Below are 19649 nucleotides of genomic sequence, written 5' to 3' on the forward strand. Positions count from 1 at the left end.
GCCTCTGATGCAGATCCAGAGCTCAATCTCAAACTTTCTTTAAACCGTTTGACAAATGTTTTCTCAAGTTATTTTTTTCATAGTGTGCAAGGAAATATGCCCCCTTCAATAACTATAGGTTATAAAGTTTATACTGACTGTCTCAAGTTGTGTCTAAGGTCCTCAAAGACTGCTTCCAGATGAATACCAAGATACTCTGGACCGTGAAGCCAAAATCTATGTGCTGAACACTGTCAGAAGGCACGTACATCCTGGTCAAAGTCGATAACGCGGACCCGCTCCCGTTCTTGGGCTCATTCCAGAGAAAGATCTTCCTTGCATTTCAAGTCTTCAGGTTAGTCTAAATTGAATACAAATGCAAGATGAAGCAGGATTCTTCAAAGTCCAGCTACTCTTGAAAAAGTTACAGGGACGTCAAGGTGCCTCTCGGTCTCAATCCTTGTCTCCTATTGAGGAACCTGTTCCACAACTTCTTGCAATGCAACCGAGTTGAAAGGTCCATGGGTGTTGCTGAAAAAAGTACCGGCTTTCAAAGAAGCCATATTGCGAATATGTTTGGAACCCTTCTGGCTCCCTAAGGCAGTCCTTCGGCCCCCAGGATTAGAGGAGGTCTCCAGTTGGATTGCCATCGCTGTAGGGCGGTGCGATCGGCGCCACCACACCAGGCACTGACTTGGGGTGGGGGCACCATGTTTACTGTTTTAAAAGTACCTGATGCCACGTTCCTTGTCCCAGCAATTTTCAAGCACCAATAAACTTGTCAAGATAACTCCAGTGATTAATGTTCTTCCTGTAGAGAGACCGGAGCTTTGTCTGGTAGTGGAAGTTTTGACTCATCGTAGTTCAGAGGGTTAATATGTCTGCTGAAAAGAAGGTGTCCCATTCAGATCACAAAGTGCATACACTATAAATAGGTCAATGGGTTATCGCTTTTGTCAGAGAGAGCCCTTTTGTTAGTTGCAGTTTAAAAGTAGAAAATCCTAACATAGAGCAGTGAGCTATTAATAGTCCTCAAAGAGCTGCATGCAAACTGCAAGGACTATATTACAGCTACATGTTTTTTTGCGCAGTCTTTCCTTATCCTAATATTGCAAAAGTGTTTATTTGGGTAAAATCAATTCTTATTATTAAAGAAACCCCCTAACAATGGTGTTACATTTTAAATTCTGAATGTGTGCTTTTCCAGACCAAGGACTCAAACTATACTACTTACCAGTGTGGATGACATGTGACTCCTACACCTTGTAGGCCTCTGTCATATGTAACATTTCCTATACACTGATTAACACACATATGATTGTCTCTGTGCAATGTATGCTACCTTAAACTGTTATGAGTGGAGCTATAAAACTAAATTAATAGAAGAGACAGTGGTTATGGAGACTTGGAGGGTATTGTCAAATGGTGATAGTGAGGGAATCCGTGGCGTGGTGGTCATGGGGGGGGTCGCAAACATTGTCACACAGGGCGCCACCAGTACTACAGCCAGCCCTGCATCACTGTATCTGTCTTCAACGCTGTCTGTGTCTTCAGACCCCTCTGCAGGGTCTGGCCGAATCTCTGGGGACGACACCCAACACAGCTCCACACCTGGCACCACAAGCAATGCGAGTCCCTGCCATATTAGCGCAGGCCCTGACACTGGTGGAGGATCCAATTGTTTTGTCTGACATGAACTCGTCCAAAGCCACATCTCCCACAAGCTTTCATGTAGTCAGTCCAACCTCATTATGACTCCGACGGAATACTTCCATTACCTAGGAGTTGCCACAGACACTCTGAAACCAATTTGGTTCAGACTCAGAAAACAATCACCATGGTCTAGATGATGATGATGGAGATGATGGAGATAATACATCCCATTGTAATGATGATAACAATTTATACATGGACCTTCAACAGGCCAGTGGCCTGAACACCTCCCATAACACTGGGTTGAGTCTCCTTCCCTCTCTCTGGCCCTTCCACAGAAGAATCAGCCTCCTTTGCTGTGGTCATCTGGCTTGCTGCCTGAAATTCTGGACCTAAAGCACTGGTCCATTAAGGTAAAAAATAATGTCCTCTATGACGTCCTACAGCCTGGGAAGGCTTCCACAGAACCACTCCTCGAATTTAACAAAGCCCAGACTGATAAATAAATGCGCATTTGGGACGAACCTTGGTCGTACCCACAAGTAAATAGGCAAGTGTCTAGAGGACACATACCCACCCAGGGGACCGGCCTATCTCTTTCTGCCTATGCATAAGATTTTGGTGGTCCAGGTGTGAACAAGTAGATTGAACTCAAACTAATTTCCTACCACGCCTCAGGTAGGAGTTCAAAAAGTATGAGGCAATTTGGGAAAGGGACGCTTTCCTCTGCTAGTCTCACCATTTGGTCAATGCCAGCTCCCTTTTAGGGAGACACTCTGTAGTGTTTTTATCTAGGAACCTGAATCAATATTACCATTTTATGCCCTTACACGGCTATAATCAATAAATATCCCTATAATGGCATAAGAAACAGATCCATATTTGAGTAAATCGCCCTTGCAGCCCAAGGCATGGCAAAAGCTACTTCCTTAGATTCCTAGAAATCCCAACGAGTTCTTTCAACACACCAAACCTCCAGAAACCTGGGAAATCCCCGCTTGCTTTGTTTTGATTTGTAATAGAACTCCTGCGAGCACTGTAAGAACGGCCAGTTCTTAGTGACATCTTTATTGACGTCTTATGTCCAAACCTTACGTCAAACTCAGCACCTTTCAGGTACAAATATACCAACGTTGCCTTAAGCAAACACACGGTGGTGGTTTCGGAGCAGAGCAGCTAATCTACTTGCCGAGAGCCCAGCAGACGGGGAGAGCCCACGGACGCTGCCCCTCCTCTTTGACGCGCTGAGAAAGACGCTGTCTTTTCTCCTGCCGAGAAAATCCAGCTCCGGCGTTTCCAGCCTACCCTTGCGGGTGACTGGGATATCGAGTCCTGAGAGAGAGATACCAGACCTCCTACATTCTATTCCCAAGGTACAGTGCTGACTAAACCCTTAGAGAGAATTCTTGAGTCAGATTCTTGGCAAAAACCTACTTAACTTAAACTGCTACTTACTTACTCCTTCCCACGTATTAGGCTTAGGTCAGGTACACCGGGGTAGGCGTATTTTAGAAGCACCAGTTGAGCACGTTAGCCTATGTATATATGTATATATATTTTATCCATTTTAAAGTGTCTTATGGCTAAGAAACCATATCAATGATTTTACAGTATTATTTATAATACTCCTTTTACTGTACGTACTTTACTTTATATTAAGTATTGCAATTGTGGCAATTCATTTCTCTTGCATGGGAAGGAAGACTGCTCAATAAATAATACCTTTTATTGAAAACGCCCGTCTCTCTATTCTCTGCACTCTGGTGAAACTAAGAATGCACATCTGACTGAGTGAAATAGCTGTCTATTGTTTTCACACGACTCTAGAGATTGACTCTTATTCTGAGGGAGCAAAGTTGTCATGTTTATGCGGTTGTCGGAAGCTGAATCCCTTCTTGTCTGTGCCAGGGAAGCTGATCCCTTCCTATTCAGTCAAGAAAGTTTCCAGTGACCTCTGAGCTAGCTGGCGCAAACCTAAATTAAGTCTAACATAGTCAGTAGAGACCTAGATGACCTCAGTCCTACATCTACACTGCTGTTTATGTTATTCCAATGCGCAGGGCCTATGGGGAAAATAGGAACTACACTACAACTCATGTTAGAGCGGGAAACGTTTGCTTTAAATATGTGTCTTAACTTGTGAAAATATTGGGATGAGAATGCCTAAAGAATGGAACAAATAGTAAATGAGCCTTTTCTAAAACGTGCAATTTAACATGTTTCATGATTTTTCTTTGAAGTAAGCATCTATTTCTATAATAATTACAGTGTCAAGCTAGACCAGGCCTTATTTATTTCTCTATTATCTTCATTGCCTTTATTTCAACTTTCTTAAATATGTAGATGATTTTAGCAAGATGCTGGATGTTGGAGTTTTAAATAAATAATTCATGTTTGATTTCATTAGACATGTCATCTTTGTAGAATGTTCTGAATTTAAAAATGTGTTTCTTTCTTCCCTAAACTACATGTTCTCATTGTGTTTGGTTAGATTTTAACTGACACATATTCACAATGATAAATACTAATTGTACATTAAAACAATATTGTATGCAGGAAAATGTGAAGCTCAAGACTTAATTCCCTAGAAGTTACAATTAGAATGTTTCTGCGTTAGACTAGTTTATTTTTTTTATTTTTATTTTTTTAGTCCTCATTGTGCAACATTGTGAGTAAGGAGTTGTCGGGCCCCTTTTGTTTTTTTATCCTTTACCTTCACTGCTATGGGGCTGGGTCTAGGCAGTTCCCCTACGGAGCTTTAAAGATGGAGGGGTCCCCTTATTTGCAATACTCTAAAGAAGGTTTTTCCGAGTGGGGTCGAGCTAGCCACCCTGGCTAATCTTGCAGGCCTTCACCTGGTTTTACTAGTTTATTGTCATGCAGTGGAGTTCTGAACAGCTTATAGTGTAAACTGCAAGGTTCTCGTGCTTTTGTATGTTTACAGTGATAGGTTTCATTTTCGATGCCCCACCCATTAACATTTACATATGCAAGTTAGCATCATGTGTCTAACTAATGAAGTATATACTTATGCATTTACGTTATTTTTACTCTTCATGTGATTATTCATTTATACGTGTGGTGATATTTAGTTTCCTTAGCTTAGCTTGTGTGCCTCCATTTTGAGTATTCCTCTGTGTCTGCGAGTCGCACTCACTCCCTCCCCCCTCCCGTAGGAATAAGAAAAACCCTAATGCAGCAGTTTTTCGTTTCTCAGCTAGCTGTGGCCGAAACTAACAAGTTCCTTATCAGTAATGTTCTCATGCACCAGAGACGCTGAGGCCCGGCTCCGCGGCCTTGGGCAGAGATATCCAAATGTTGCCTTTGCAGGTGCAAATGCCTCTTGTATGATGCCATTGTTCCTCTCTCTGGGGTTCAGTATTTTTCCAGAAGGGGCGTGTTTTGCTTCACTGTACCATGTTATAATGTATTGCTGTGATGATATGAGTTAGTCCTCTCGGCGCACTCTTTGGGGTGAGGTCGGACAGGGCCCTCTCATATGGGAGTTTGTGGCCTAATAAAATTACCTTGTTTATTCTTCTCCACTGTCCGGCTGACTTCTTAATGAGTAACTATAGGTGAGTGTGGTAAGTCACTCGGGTGGATTTGAGCCACTCTTATCAACAGTGACAATGAAGAAAGATGTATCAGACCATTGGACGATTTATTTTCATTGGACTCAGATGACTTAACACTGACGAGGATAGATATATGTGTTTTGTGTTTTTTTCATACATGTTCCTAGCTAGGAGTTCAGCTTTAACGGATTATTTTAGGAGACAGAGCTCTTCCACCATCTTTTCTTTAGAGCTCCCCTCTGAGAGCCTATTCTGCACGTTTGGCCCAGGCTATTTGTTCTGTTACCAACCAATATCCTGGCTTTTTTGCCTTCTTCACTGTGAGCTCCTGCTGATGGTGATTGCTAAATTATTTTAGGGTAACAGCTGCTGCTGCGACTAACTTCTGAATTAAGAGACTTGGACAAGTTTCCAGAACGGCTCTTCATGGGAAGTTCAACAAAATGCTAATCTTATATTAATTGCTCCTTAAAATTACGATTTCTTCTGAAAATGACTCTTTATCGGTTCTGGTTCGTTAGGATCGGCTAGAATAGAGTAGGGACTTAGTTAATATTTCCTTTATGGAACATGCTGTAATTTTCTTGAATGTTGGTAACCATAATTTTTTCTTAATATTCGGGACACACATTTATCAAATTCCTAATTTGCATAAAAACCTAAAACAAAATATTAAACTTTAAACGATGAATAAAGGTTTTAAAAATATTCTAAACTGCCTTTATTGAAAGAACATAATAAGTGTTGTTTATATTTTGATGTTGACTTAATGCACCATTCTAAAATGGTGGCAAAGATCCAGTTGACCTGAAGAAGAATCAGGTGCAGCGTTGGAGACCACCTTTGTAAGTCAAGGGTTGAACTGATTTAAAAGAAAGATATTTCTGCACCAGCACTGGCGCTTTTCTGCTCCAGGCCTACAAGCAGCCGCAGAGATGTTGATGCCCAAGAAGAACCGAATCTCTATCTATGAGCTCCTGTTCAAGGAGGGAGTGATGGTGGCTAAGAAAGATGTCCATATGCCCAAGCATCCGGAGTTGGCTGACAAGAATGTTCCCAACCTACATGTCATGAAGGCCATGCAGTCTCTAAAATCACGTGGTTACGTGAAGGAGAAGTTTGCCTGGAGGCATTTCTACTGGTATCTGACCAATGAGGGCATCCCGTACCTAAGAGACTTCCTGCATCTGCCCCCTGAAATTGTACCTGCTACCCTGCGCAGAAGCCGCCCAGAGACTGGCAGACCAAGACCCAAAGGTCTTGAAGGTGAGCGCCCTGCTCGTCTCAACCGTGGTGAGGCTGATAGAGACACTTACAGACGCACTACTGCTCCTCCTGGTGCTGACAAAAAGGCAGAAGCTGGTGCTGGAGCGGCTACAGAGTTCCAGTTTCGCGGTGGATTTGGTCGTGGACGTGGCCAGCCTCCTCAATAAATTCTCTTGGATTGTGTAAAATAAAGATTTTGAACCCCCCCCCCCCCCAAAAAAAAAAAGCACTGGCATGTATTGTGGGACATGGTTAACAAGATCTCGCAGACAGTCCCTGACAAATAGTGCACAGATTTAGTGCAAATAATGCACTATGGTCATGACAAAGCAAAGTACGTCATCCGTTATGGGCTGAATACTACTAACTGCTTAGGCAGGGCATTTGGTACCAGCGTGGTTCTTCGGTGCTGCATGTGGATGAGATCCACGTATTTCTCTGGTTATGTCCAAGCGTCCCTGATGGGTATGCCAATTTATGGGACCCATCTCTTTGGAGTTAAAGTAGACCAGGCACTGGACCACTTCAAAGAGATTGGGGATATTATGTGTTCCCTTGGCATGTTTGCATCCTTGAGGCAGTAGCCCCTGCAGGTTTCCCCCTTTTGGTGCTTCAGAAGGGGTTTGGCTCAAACATAATACCAAGGTTCACCACCCTAGAAACAGACCCCTCCAAGTCCTTTTGAGGCTGGGGTCAGGGATCCAGCCTACAACGACCAGGCTCTCAGAGGCAGCATAATGCTCATCATCCACCCCTCTCGCCTCTTAAGCCGCTTTAGCTAACCCATGACGGTATATGGCCACCCTGTTGTAGACAGGGTAATTTATTTCCTCCACAGATGGCAGAGCATAACATCTGACAAATGGGTGCTCCAAATAATCCGATCAAAATTTCTCATTCACATAAGAGCTGCTTTTAGAGGAACACTTGTCCATTTTGTGTCAGGAACTCAAAGCTCTTTTGCACAAAGGGGCCATAGAGAGGATCCCGGCATTAGAAATGGGGAATGGCTGATACTCCAGTAATTTCCTGATGCCGAGGATGAATGAAGGCATTTGTCCTATTTTAAATCTTGACCCTCTCAATTTCTTTCTTAAGAAGGACAAGTTCACGATGCTCATGCTGGCTCAGGTTATATCTGCAATGGCTTCAGGAGACTGGATGGTAGCACTGGACCTGCAGAACACTTGTTTTCGTGTCCCCATCCTGCAGTCCCACAGGCTTTGCCTGTAGTTCAAACTGGGGCAATAGCGCTTCCAGTTTTCCGTGCTTCCCTTCGACCTCACTAGTGCCCATCGGGTGTTCACGAAAGCAATGGTGGTGCTCATAGCATGTCTTCAGAGGACAGGTATACCAGCCCTCCCCTACCTTGATGACTGGCTGTTGAATGCAGGCTTACCACTATTTGTCATAGACCAGCTCTAGATGGCAGCAAAACTACCATCTTTAGGATTCACAATCAACTTGCCAAAGTCACACCTGACTACTTCTCAGAGGCTCCTTTTCATTGAAGCTATTCTGGATATTGTGCAGTTTTGAGCCTTTGCTTTGGTTCATCGAGTCTAGGACATACAGACTTTGCTCCCGATATTGCAGCACGGATCTTGGGTCTCAGTGAGAGTGGCTCTGAGACTTCTTGGGCTCTGGGCCTCCTACATCCTTCTGGTCAATTATACCTGATGGCACACATGGACTGTGCAGTGAGATATGAAGTCTCAGTGGGTTCAGCACCTAGGGAACTTGTAGGATTCCATACAGGTTTCAGAGGGGACTGTAAAAGACCTACAGTGGTGGCTGATTGACTCCAATTGAACACTATCCCTTCTCAATCTAGAGCTGACAGTAGTGACAGATGCTTCTCTACTGGGGTGGGAAGTTTACATGGAAGAGGTGAAGATCAGAGTTACTGGTCTCCGGTGAACACCCGGCTCCACATCAACATTTCAGAGTTGTGGGCCATTTGTTTGGCATTGAAGGCCTTCCTTCTGACATTCAGAAAGAGGTTAGTTTAGGTCCTCACAGACCAATACGAAAGTCTCAAACGTACCTTTTTATGTAAGGAGATTACCCACAGAGCAGCTACTACACCACAAAATTATTTGGCAGGAATAGCAAAAAATATGATATTGAACTTACCAATAGTGTGAATTTACATTGAAATTATTGAGTTGAATTGGATGACCAAGTTATTGAGAATTTGAGAATTACAGGGATGCACAATCATATAATTGAACTAATCAAATGCATCTGTAAATGGAAAGATGTGGAGAAGTTAGAACTTAGGTTGGCCAAGACACATTAAAAGAAAATAAGGGAAACGGAAGCAAAGCAGGATGAAGTGGGAGAAGCAACGGAGTATCCATTGAGGGAAGTAGTTTGGGGTACTTATGTACATGTTCCATGCAATAGAGGTGATTTGACTGCATTTACAAACATTTTTCCAAAACGGAGAGACAGTGCAGTGGTATGAACAAGTGCAAAGGCTTATTAAAATCTCAACCGTGTTGTGGAATTACTTGGATACGTTCTTTGACATTGTGGTACCAGCAGGTTTGTGGTCTGGGTGTAAAATGTCTGTACAATGGCCAAAAGCTGTGCCTCCAAGAGAAAAGGGGGCAGGTGCTCCGTACCCTTTAGTGATGGAAAAATGTGAGGCAGTAATAACATTCCTGAAAATGTAGATTCCCACTTACAAATTTGTTTAGTTAAAAATTAAAAGAACTAGTCAACAACCAAAAGAAACTGTTCATGAATACTATGAAAGATTGTTGAAGGTTTTCAAACAGCATAGTGGAAGTGAATATCCTGAAGAAAATTATATGGGGATTTTTGTGTCACAGTTTGTTCTGGGATTTAAGCCTGAGATCAGTTCACACATCACACAAAATGTAATTTGCTGTCAGTCAAACTTCCTAGGTGAAGTCCTGCAATATGCAAAATATTGTAGTGATGAATTGGGTATGAAGCAGAGGAAAATTAAGGAGAAGTTTATGTTGGCACAGACAACATTTGCTCATAAAGGGTTACAAGTTCCGTCGCAGGCTGGAGGTCAGGGTATGATGCAGGAAGTTATTGCCCCACAACAGTAGTCGAAGTGAGTAAAAAAAGTAGAGGAACTGTGGGCGGAGAATCAGAGGGTGGGAATAACCTGAGGATTGGGTCAGGGGGCAGAGTCAGGCCAGAAAGAGCAAAGCATCCCAATTTTTTGCATTTGTTTGGCATTTCACTGACTAGTTACAGCTTATTACAGTATTTAATTCAACAATGGGTACACATGTTTATTTAAGGTTTAATATGAGTTATTGACATTAAACTACATTCACAAAGTGGGACATGGTTCAAATCACAGAATGTCCCAAATGTGCATAAAAGTGGAATCACAAAGCCATTTGTCTCAGAGCCATGCAATTTCTGTCATCAGCACTTCTCCTCCCTTTTTCCACAAGAGCAGTTCAAACATGTATGGCAAAATGTCCTACTTTGCAAATGTTTTCCATAAAATGATGGCTTTTCTGTATTTTCCACATAATACATCATCTGCTGCATAATCAGATGATTTTAACCCCAAAAATTTTTTGTAGCTCAAACGAATCAAAAATAACTAAAGAATGTGATGTGTTGCTGCAAATTGGAGGGCCCTTTGCAAAGGTTGACTGGGCACCTTTCTCACTGCTGCATTTGTATGTTACATTGGCATTAATGAGGCAAAATCTTTGCTAGTGTGTGTCAAAATGTGAAAATAATAAAGTATCAGAAAATGTACTGCATTATGCTGAAGCCTTTTTTTGCTGCATAATTTATTCAACACTGCAACATAATTTTGTCCCTCGTTGCTGCATAATTCCAGTGACCCCAAAACAGGCAGTACATGTTAAAAGTGCTTGTGCATGAAGCAGACAGACTGTGAAGTTTGTGAACTTAGTTTGGTTTGCATGGAAATTCTGCTTTGCCTATCTCTGGTGAGTTTTAATACTACTGCTGAAACAAGGCCAATTGAGGTCCCAACGGGTGAGGTGGACTGGCCTCAAGGGTCCTGTGACCTCAGTGACTGACTCACTGTCACTCTGGGCTCTGCTGCTTCTTAGGCCTGCCCACAAGATGAGAGGTGAACTTCAGTATAGATTGTGGTGGACAGAGCTTCAAGGTTAACTCACACTTGCCACTGCTAGGTTCCATCTGCTAGTGATAAGACACCAGGGCTTCTAAGGTCTAGCGAGGTCATCCAAGGTCTCGCATGGGAAAGTGCTCCCTCAGGAGAGTGGTCTGGTGGACTGGTCATGAAGACTGAACCTGTTTCCTCAGTTCCAAATTCAGCACCTATGGGCATAGTGCCATATCCTCTCCCCCACTGAACACCAAACTGCCCCACTGAGAGAAACTTGCACTGCCTTCAGCTACAGCCCAGTTGTGGCCAGCTATAAACACATGTGACTCAATTCAAATATGCACTAGACAAGAGTAATATGTTGCCTGAAAAAAAAAGTTATAACGTCCTGTAAAATGCAAACACTCATAGGGAATGCAAGATTAACTAAAGCATGTGAAATGTAAGCAGGAACAACCTGGTTATCTTAATGCTTTTACACTCATTATTCAAAAAACAGTGAGTGTTTTTGCCTGAAAAGTTAAGGACATGACTACAAGGCCATGAAAGGATCCATTTCAATGTCCATTGCTTATATCCTTACAAAACGAGAGCAGTATGCTTTACAAAAAACCACATCCCTGAACACAGAGCTGCAGTACACATTTTGTAAACTAAAATAAGGAAAACAGCTGAAAAGGATCACTTTAAACGTTTCCCACTTCACGCATCAACCATGTATTGTAGGACTGCCAGGAATGGTGTACTTTCCCAACTGTGGGAACCAATGTTGTTCAAAGAAAAATGAGAAAACAAAAGAAGCGCTTCACTGGCAAACTCTGTAAAGTGGCGCCAGCGTGTTTGGATGTGAATAAAACCAACCTGGTCACTTTGCAACTACTCTCTCTTGCTTTATTTAGTTATTTAGTTATTTTTCATATTTTTAACCTTTTTTTCTCTCCATCCCGGGGTGCTCTTTGGACTAGAAACATATCAGAAAAGGCTGACATTTCCAGCAAAAGTGTTTCTTTGATTTTTGGACCTATTTCACGGGGGAATAGATTAAGGAAAGCAGAGGAAAGAGAGGGTAAGAGAAATATCTTGAAGTCTCAGTTTTCATTCAGCAAGTGAGTAGGAGCAAGACAGAGACAGAAAGAGAGGGAGTAAGAGGAAGAAAAAGAGAGAGGAGCAGCTGTCAGTGGCAGAGCAGGAGAAGTGAAAACTGTCCTTGTCTTCTCTAGGCAAGAAGCAAATGACAGAGTCATTTTCTGACCACCCGCCTGTCCCCAAACGGCATTGAATGGCCGAGCCTTATCTATAGGCCTGGGCTATTTCTGCCATCCTGGGACTCATTTTTAAAATTCAAAAAGTAGGGTAACAGATTCTAATAAATGTAAACAGTAGGGACACTTCATGCCCTGCCAATCCTTCCCACTTTGACCACTGCCCCACAAGCAGGATTTGTGAGAAATCCAAATGGAATGCAAGTGTCTCAGGGACGAGGTAGAGGTGTTCTTACAGGTCTGGGATCAGGAACCAATATTGCCTCTTTGAAGAAAGTCACTACTTGTCACGTTTGCAATAGGGTGGGGCATTGGAAGCAAGAAGGTTGATTTAATCCTGAAAATATTGCTGGGCAGGCCAAAAATTCATAGGAAATGACAGGTCAAAGAATGCAGATACGTCAATTACAAAATCAAGTGCATGGTCAGAATCAAATGACTCCTGGTATGCAAGGACAAGTGGAAAATCCCTCAATGAATAGATCAGTTACCAAAATTAAGCCCAAATCCAAATCAAAATGCCATACCACAAGTTCAGAATTTGAATCAGGATGTGTTTGGACAATTTCCTTTGTTTTAAATGGATGTGTTTGGTTTGGAAAATTCACAATGACAGTGCCTGGGAGAGGAAGAGGACTGTCTACTTGGTTCAGTCCTAGAGGTAGACCACAGTGGCCTCTATGTAGATGCAAATGTCTATGGTCATGGCGTATTGTTTTTGATGGATACAGGATCTACTCGGTCTACAGTTAGAGCAGTAGGGGCCAGATGTAGGTAACTCATTTTTACCGACTCTAAAATACCGATTTTTACCGAATCGGTATTTTAGAAAAGGGAAACAAGATGTAGCTCAAAATTCGGTAAAAAATACAGAATCGGTAAATTTCGGAAACCCTGACTCTGTATTTACGGATACGGCAAAGACCGAATCGGTAATTCACATGCAATCCTATGGGCCCGGAGGCCCATAGGAATGCATTGAATCTACCGAATCGGTAAATACCGAATCGATAAATACCGAGTCGGGGATACAAAATATCAGGCAGTTAAAGTATCAACCAATCACATGCCTCCACCCCGCCCCTCAGCCAACCAACAGAGCAATATACCAATCCTGTGCATCGACCCCACCCCAAAACCAGGAAGTGGCCACACCCATGCAGGTGCAGTGTACTTGATCACACAGGAGAGCAGTTACACAGAGACAGGCTGTTGTGAAGAAGAGCCCTGCAGGACAAACAAATGGACCCCCAAGACTCTCAGAGGGAAGGTGCAGAGAGGAAGAGGAAGATGAAGTTCAGCACTGGTGAACTTCAGGTGCTGGTGGAGGAGGTAGTCAAGCACTACCCAACAATCTTTGGAAAGCAGTCCCTGCAGGTACCAGAGGCTGTCAAGAGGAACACCTGGCTGGGGATCCAGACCAAAATAAATGCTATAGGAGTGGCCAACAGGGAAGTGGACGATCTCAAGAAGCGATGGTACGATCTAAGGATCATCACTAAGAAAAAACTGGCAGCAAGAAGCAAGGAGGCCAATGCTACAGGTGGAGGGAAGAACAAGGCACCTGCTCTCACGGACCTGGAAGAGCTTGTGGAGTCCACACTGGAGCCAGAGTGCGTTGTGGGGATTGGTGACGCAGACGGCTCAGCCTGAGCTGCAGCTAAGAAAGGTAAGGGACATGTCCATCTTCCCACACCCCCTGCCTGTGTTCCTCCCCCAATGTGGCTATGTATTGAGGAAATCCAGTTCTGACTTCAGTATTCACCTGCAATGCATTATGGGAGTGGTAGTCATAAGAATACCCATATGAACAGTCAACATGAAATGTCGTCAGGCATGCCACACAATACAATCAGAGACATGGGAGGAAATAGTGATATAAAAATGTAATTTAATAGTGATGTACACGGTGAAAGCACCACTAAGACACTGTCCATATCTGTCCACAGGGGAGACATCACGCAAGTCACAGCAGGTGAGGGAGAAGACACATCCCCAAAGGGATAGGAGTGAGCAGGAAGGCAGGGATGCTGGGCTCTGCAGTGCAAGACCTACAGCACCCTGCACACAAGCAGCTGGCATACCAGAGGCAGACGACACCATGCTACTTGAAGCATCTCCAGTGCTCCTTGACTCACTACAACATGAGTCACAACAACCAGAAACACCAGCAGACACAGAGGTGTCAGACTTCTGCAGGCCTGTGAGGCATGAGGGTCCCCCGCAAAGGATCCTACAAACATCCTCCGATGAGGAAGGGGAGTGTGAGGAGTCAATACAGTCTATGGCAGGAAATGCACCAGGTCATACATCCACTTCTGTCAGGCGATCCGGTGGAACAAGACATCGTAGGGTCCGGGAGTCATGCGTCAGGGGCCGTGATAAGGATGTGTTCCAAGGCCTTGAGACCACAATGGGCAAGGTGCAGCGCCTGCAGGCAAAAGGAATAAGTGCAGTACACAGACAAATGCGCCTTTTTAACACAAATTTCACTGACATGAACAAGGGAATAGCATCAATGGCAGACAGCATGAGGGACATGGCAGATGGAGCCAGGGACATGTCTCAGTGTGTGATGACACTCTGTGAGGAACTACGTGAGGACCGTGCACAAAGGCGCAGGGAGAGCCATCGAACGCACCAGCAGACAAGCGGCATGCGCCAACTTGCAACTGCGACTTCACTGATGTGTCGCCGTTCAGTTGCGATGCAGGAGGGGCTGGTGCACTGCTGTAATGATCTCACACGGAGGATGGGGAGAGTCACTACAGCAATGGAAGTGCTGCTGACAAACCAGTCAGCCACCACAGGAGCAGAAGGTGTCAGGGACACAGATACCACTAGTAGCAGGGGCCGCACCCCTGTCCCTGAAGTAAGGAGGAGCAGCAGACGCCAGAGTGCCGGCGCTGGCACAGCAGACTTGGAACTGAGCCAACCTCAGGCATCACGCGGGGCTGTTCATGGGCACAAGCAGTGAGTCTGCCATATTCAGTTGGACATGTGAGGGTGAGGTAACCCCCGTCCACACAGTAGTGCTAGGCACACTAGTATGTGTCATTTGTTGCTCATGTCATTTCAACGTAGTGCAAAACAAACTACGTGCATTGACGTACAACACGTGCTTTGTCTCTATACTTACTCAGAAGTAGTTGCGTGTGATTTCTGCCCGTCTCTGTCTTCCGTCTGTGGGTGTTGGTACTCCTACTGTGTTGGCTGCTGGTAGTGCCTGCTCATCTTCATGGTCTTCATAGTCCTCCAATTCCACCTCTGTGCCCCTTAGTTGCGAGGTTGTGCAACATTGCACAGGTTACAATTATCTTACAGCATGTTGCAGGTGAGTACTGCCGTGCCCCCCCACTTTTGTGGAGGCAGCGGAACCGGCTCTTCAGGAGCCCAAAGGTGCGCTCAATGATGTTCCGGGTGGATTTATATGCCACATTGTAACGTCTCTGGCTGGGGGTTGTGGGGTTGAGGTAGGGTGTCAGGATGAAGGAACGGAGTGCATATGCACTATCCCTTAATGTGGAAGAAAAAAGATACATCACTCAGAGGCACACATTGACATACGTCTGCTTCATCTATCAAGGGAGTGTCACCCATTTATTTACCTAGCAGGTATCCTTCCCCGAATTCACCCGCTGTCAGGCGGGTATAGATCCCACTGTTTTGGAATATATATGAATCGTGGGTGCTTCCTGGGTATCTGGCCACTATATCGGTGATAATGTACTTGGCATCACAGGTTGCTTGTACATTAATTGTGTGTGATGACTTCCTGTTCCTGTATATGTGCTCAATGGCAGCAGGGGGGCAAATGGGGATGTGGGTCCCATCAATGCAGCCAATCACGTGTGGGAAATTTGCCATGAGGTAAAAGTCAGTCTTGGTCCTGAGCAAGTCCGAATCAGTGTCTGGGAAGGGGATGTAATGATCCATTCTTTGCATCATGGCATCCAGGAACTTTCTGAAAAAACGCGACAGGCAGCTCTGGGACACCCCACCTACCGCTGCCACAACACTCTGGTAGCTCCCAGATGCTAGGAGGTGTATGCTACAGAGCACCTGGACATGGGGTGGGATGGCGTGGGCCCTTGGTCTTGGGTGGTCCAGGAGTGGGTGCAGGTCCCTGATCAGGTCCATGATGGTTTCGGGGTGCAGTCTGTATCTCTGCAGTATATCTGGCTCTGTCAATTGGAAGAGTGTAATCCTTTGCCTATAGACCTGCTCCTCCTTTCTCCATTCCCTCTCATCTGCTGCCTGTAGCCCTAGCCGTCTTGCTATGACATAAAAAGCCGCCATTCTGGTTCCAGTGTTGCATTTTGGGGCCCTTTTTTATAGGCTGCACCTGATTACCACCTGCTTACAATCCATGTTAAATACCGAATCATAAATACCGAATTTTGGTGAAATTCGGTAATTTAAGGCTCACCTACATCTCAATGGTGTTGGTTTTTCCATTTCTTATTTCCGATTCGGTAATTTTACCGATTCGGAACATTTACCAACTCTGTATATTTTCCGATTCAGTAATTTTACCGATTCGGAAATATTACCGATTTGGATTATTTACCGAGCCGGTAATCTACCGATTCGGTATTTTTTCCGGATCTGTAAATTTTGGGCGAGCTACATCTCAAAGTCCAAATACCGGTCGGTAACGGCCGAAAATACCAATTTTCGGCCGATACCGACCGGTATTAGGCTACCTACATCTGGCCCTAGAAGTTCAGGAAACGTTGTGAACTTAACTCTCTCGGGGGGACACCGCTAGCGCACACCGGCTCCAGGAGGGGTCATAGCGCTACACTGCTTGCTGCACCAACCTGCAGGCTCATCCACGCAGCGCCGCTGGGTTCCTGACGCTGTGTCTGGACTACAGCTCCCAGCTTGCTCTGCATCCACACCGCTTCCTCTTCCTGTGGGAAGCGCCAGGAGGCGCTCAAAAGGGAACAGCTCCCACAGAGGAGCGGGGGACACCGCTAGCGCACACCGGCTCCAGGAGGGGTCATAGCGCTACACTGCTTGCTGCACCAACCTGCAGGCTCATCCACGCAGCGCCGCTGGGTTCCTGACGCTGTGTCTGGACTACAGCTCCCAGCTTGCTCTGCATCCACACCGCTTCCTCTTCCTGTGGGAAGCGCCAGGAGGCGCTCAAAAGGGAACAGCTCCCACAGAGGAGCGGGGGACACCGCTAGCGCACACCGGCTCCAGGAGGGGTCATAGCGCTACACTGCTTGCTGCACCAACCTGCAGGCTCATCCACGCAGCGCCGCTGGGTTCCTGACGCTGTGTCTGGACTACAGCTCCCAGCTTGCTCTGCATCCACACCGCTTCCTCTTCCTGTGGGAAGCGCCAGGAGGCGCTCAAAAGGGAACAGCTCCCACAGAGGAGCGGGGGACACCGCTAGCACACACCGGCTCCAGGAGGGGTCATAGCGCTACACTGCTTGCTGCACCAACCTGCAGGCTCATCCACGCAGCGCCGCTGGGTTCCTGACGCTGTGTCTGGACTACAGCTCCCAGCTTGCTCTGCATCCACACCGCTTCCTCTTCCTGTGGGAAGCGCCAGGAGGCGCTCAAAAGGGAACAGCTCCCACAGAGGAGCGGGGGACACCGCTAGCGCACACCGGCTCCAGGAGGGGTCATAGCGCTACACTGCTTGCTGCACCAACCTGCAGGCTCATCCACGCAGCGCCGCTGGGTTCCTGACGCTGTGTCTGGACTACAGCTCCCAGCTTGCTCTGCATCCACACCGCTTCCTCTTCCTGTGGGAAGCGCCAGGAGGCGCTCAAAAGGGAACAGCTCCCACAGAGGAGCGGGGGACACCGCTAGCGCACACCGGCTCCAGGAGGGGTCATAGCGCTACACTGCTTGCTGCACCAAACTGCAGGCTCATCCACGCAGCGCCGCTGGGTTCCTGACGCTGTGTCTGGACTACAGCTCCCAGCTTGCTCTGCATCCACACCGCTTCCTCTTCCTGTGGGAAGCGCCAGGAGGCGCTCAAAAGGGAACAGCTTCCTCCGCGTCGCGGACGCGCGCGGACGGCGCCGGGCGGAGCCCGGGCAGAGGGCGGGCCGTCTGTGGCCGTCTAGGGACGACGAGGGACGGGACGGGCCACCCACCTTACGCCCAGTACACAGGTTCCAGGACTCAGGCTCAAAATGGGTAAGAGGAAGCTACCCTCCCCTACTGCTGGTGTTACAACCAAGGTTAAAGCCCCCAGGAAATCCAATAGCATTCTCTCTTTTTTGACCTCGGAGGTGGGGAAGTTGACTACTGAAATTGAAAGAACCGAACGCAAACTGGGGCTAGAACCATCGCTGAATAGCAAGGAGAGTACAAGCCATCCACAATCCGGTATCACATCTGTTCCTCTGGAACCAAATATCGTTATTGCCCCGCCTAAGGAGTCTGTGTTACCTCCCCCCCCTACTACTGCTGACTCTAATGGGGCTATCCCCAAACTCTCTAGCCCAGCTCGAGCATGCAGAACATCAAGTACAAAGCACACAAAAAGACAGTATAAAAAAAGGAATACGCAGAATCTCAAGGGAGGAAAGGGCACAGTGGGCTCACTTGAAAAGGCTATCAGAGACATGGTGGAAAAAGTAATCACTGACAAGATAGAGACCACACTCACAAAAATAGCCTCAGATATCATAGACGTCTTACATCAATGCGTCGATGGCATCCTAAGGAAATGTGAACGGCTGAATGTATGCCACAAAACTGCCGAACCAGCTACTTTTGTTTTTAAAGGAAATACACCGGCAGCTCTAGGCACTACATGTCCTCAACCAAATTTTGGCAATAAAAGACCAAGGGAAGATTCCCCAGTTGCCAGGAGTGCTGCATCCAACTTGCCCTCTGGACCAGCAACTACCATGATAGTTATCCCTAATTTAACAGGAGATACAAATAAGTCTGCTGCCCTTGTTACTTTAGGTCAACAGAATCTACCTAGCCCACCCAAACCTATTCGTCAACCCTTTATTAACTTACCTCCCGAGGCTGCTCCTTTTGTAGCTATCTTGGTAAATGTTCCCCCACTTAAACCAGGTGAACATGAACAGCCGCCCCAATTGTTAGACAGGGCTAAGTCATGGGCAAATTCGACCTGCTCAGGAGACAATGAAGTTTCTAATGCCATTATCTCTGTCCGGCGGGTGGGCTGGATCGGGCGAACTAACAAAACAACTGAGGGAGATTGCCTGATAATCAACTTCAATAATCCGGGAGAGGCCCGCAGACTACTCTGGGATGCTTCTCCCCTAGAGGGTTTAATTGCTGGGCCCCGTGCCGTACCCTTGGGCTTTTTCTATCCCAAACCTAAATCTCACCCTATCTCGAACCTGGGTTACAACCAAGGCAGGGGATTCGATAGGACACCCAGCTTGCCCTCTCATCCCGTTAACACCCGTCCAGAACCAGACTATAGCTGGTCCACGATTAATAGGTTGAGCAACCATAAGGCGGTCAAATACACTCCAACGCCCCACAATAACCCTATATCCTTGCATAATAGATTCACGCCCTTGGCTCGGGCGGTTGAACAAAATTGACGCCCAGTTAACAACACCCCTATGCTCAGACAATCTACAGGGAACTGTCCCCCTTTAGGAGTCCCCAGCAGAAGGCCTAAACTCATAAGCTGGAACATAGCCGGACTTCGCTCAAAAAGGGAGGACAGTGTTTGGCTGAACCTCCTGAACCAACATGACATCATAGCCCTGCAAGAAACCTGGGACTGCAACAGCAATTTCTGGGTTCCTGGGTTCACATCTTACTTTGTCCCAGCTACTAGATC

General features: G+C 46.0%; 1 pseudogene; it reads left to right on the top strand.

The window, feature by feature from the left end:
• Positions 1-6117: 6117 nt before the first annotated feature.
• On the top strand, positions 6118-6677 carry LOC147698043 (small ribosomal subunit protein eS10 pseudogene; annotated as a pseudogene).
• The last annotated feature ends 12972 nt before the right edge of the window (positions 6678-19649 follow it).

This window comes from Lissotriton vulgaris, chromosome 8 (genome assembly GCF_964263255.1).
Source record: "Lissotriton vulgaris chromosome 8, aLisVul1.2, whole genome shotgun sequence".
In the NCBI taxonomy this organism is placed as follows: Eukaryota; Metazoa; Chordata; class Amphibia; order Caudata; family Salamandridae; genus Lissotriton; species Lissotriton vulgaris.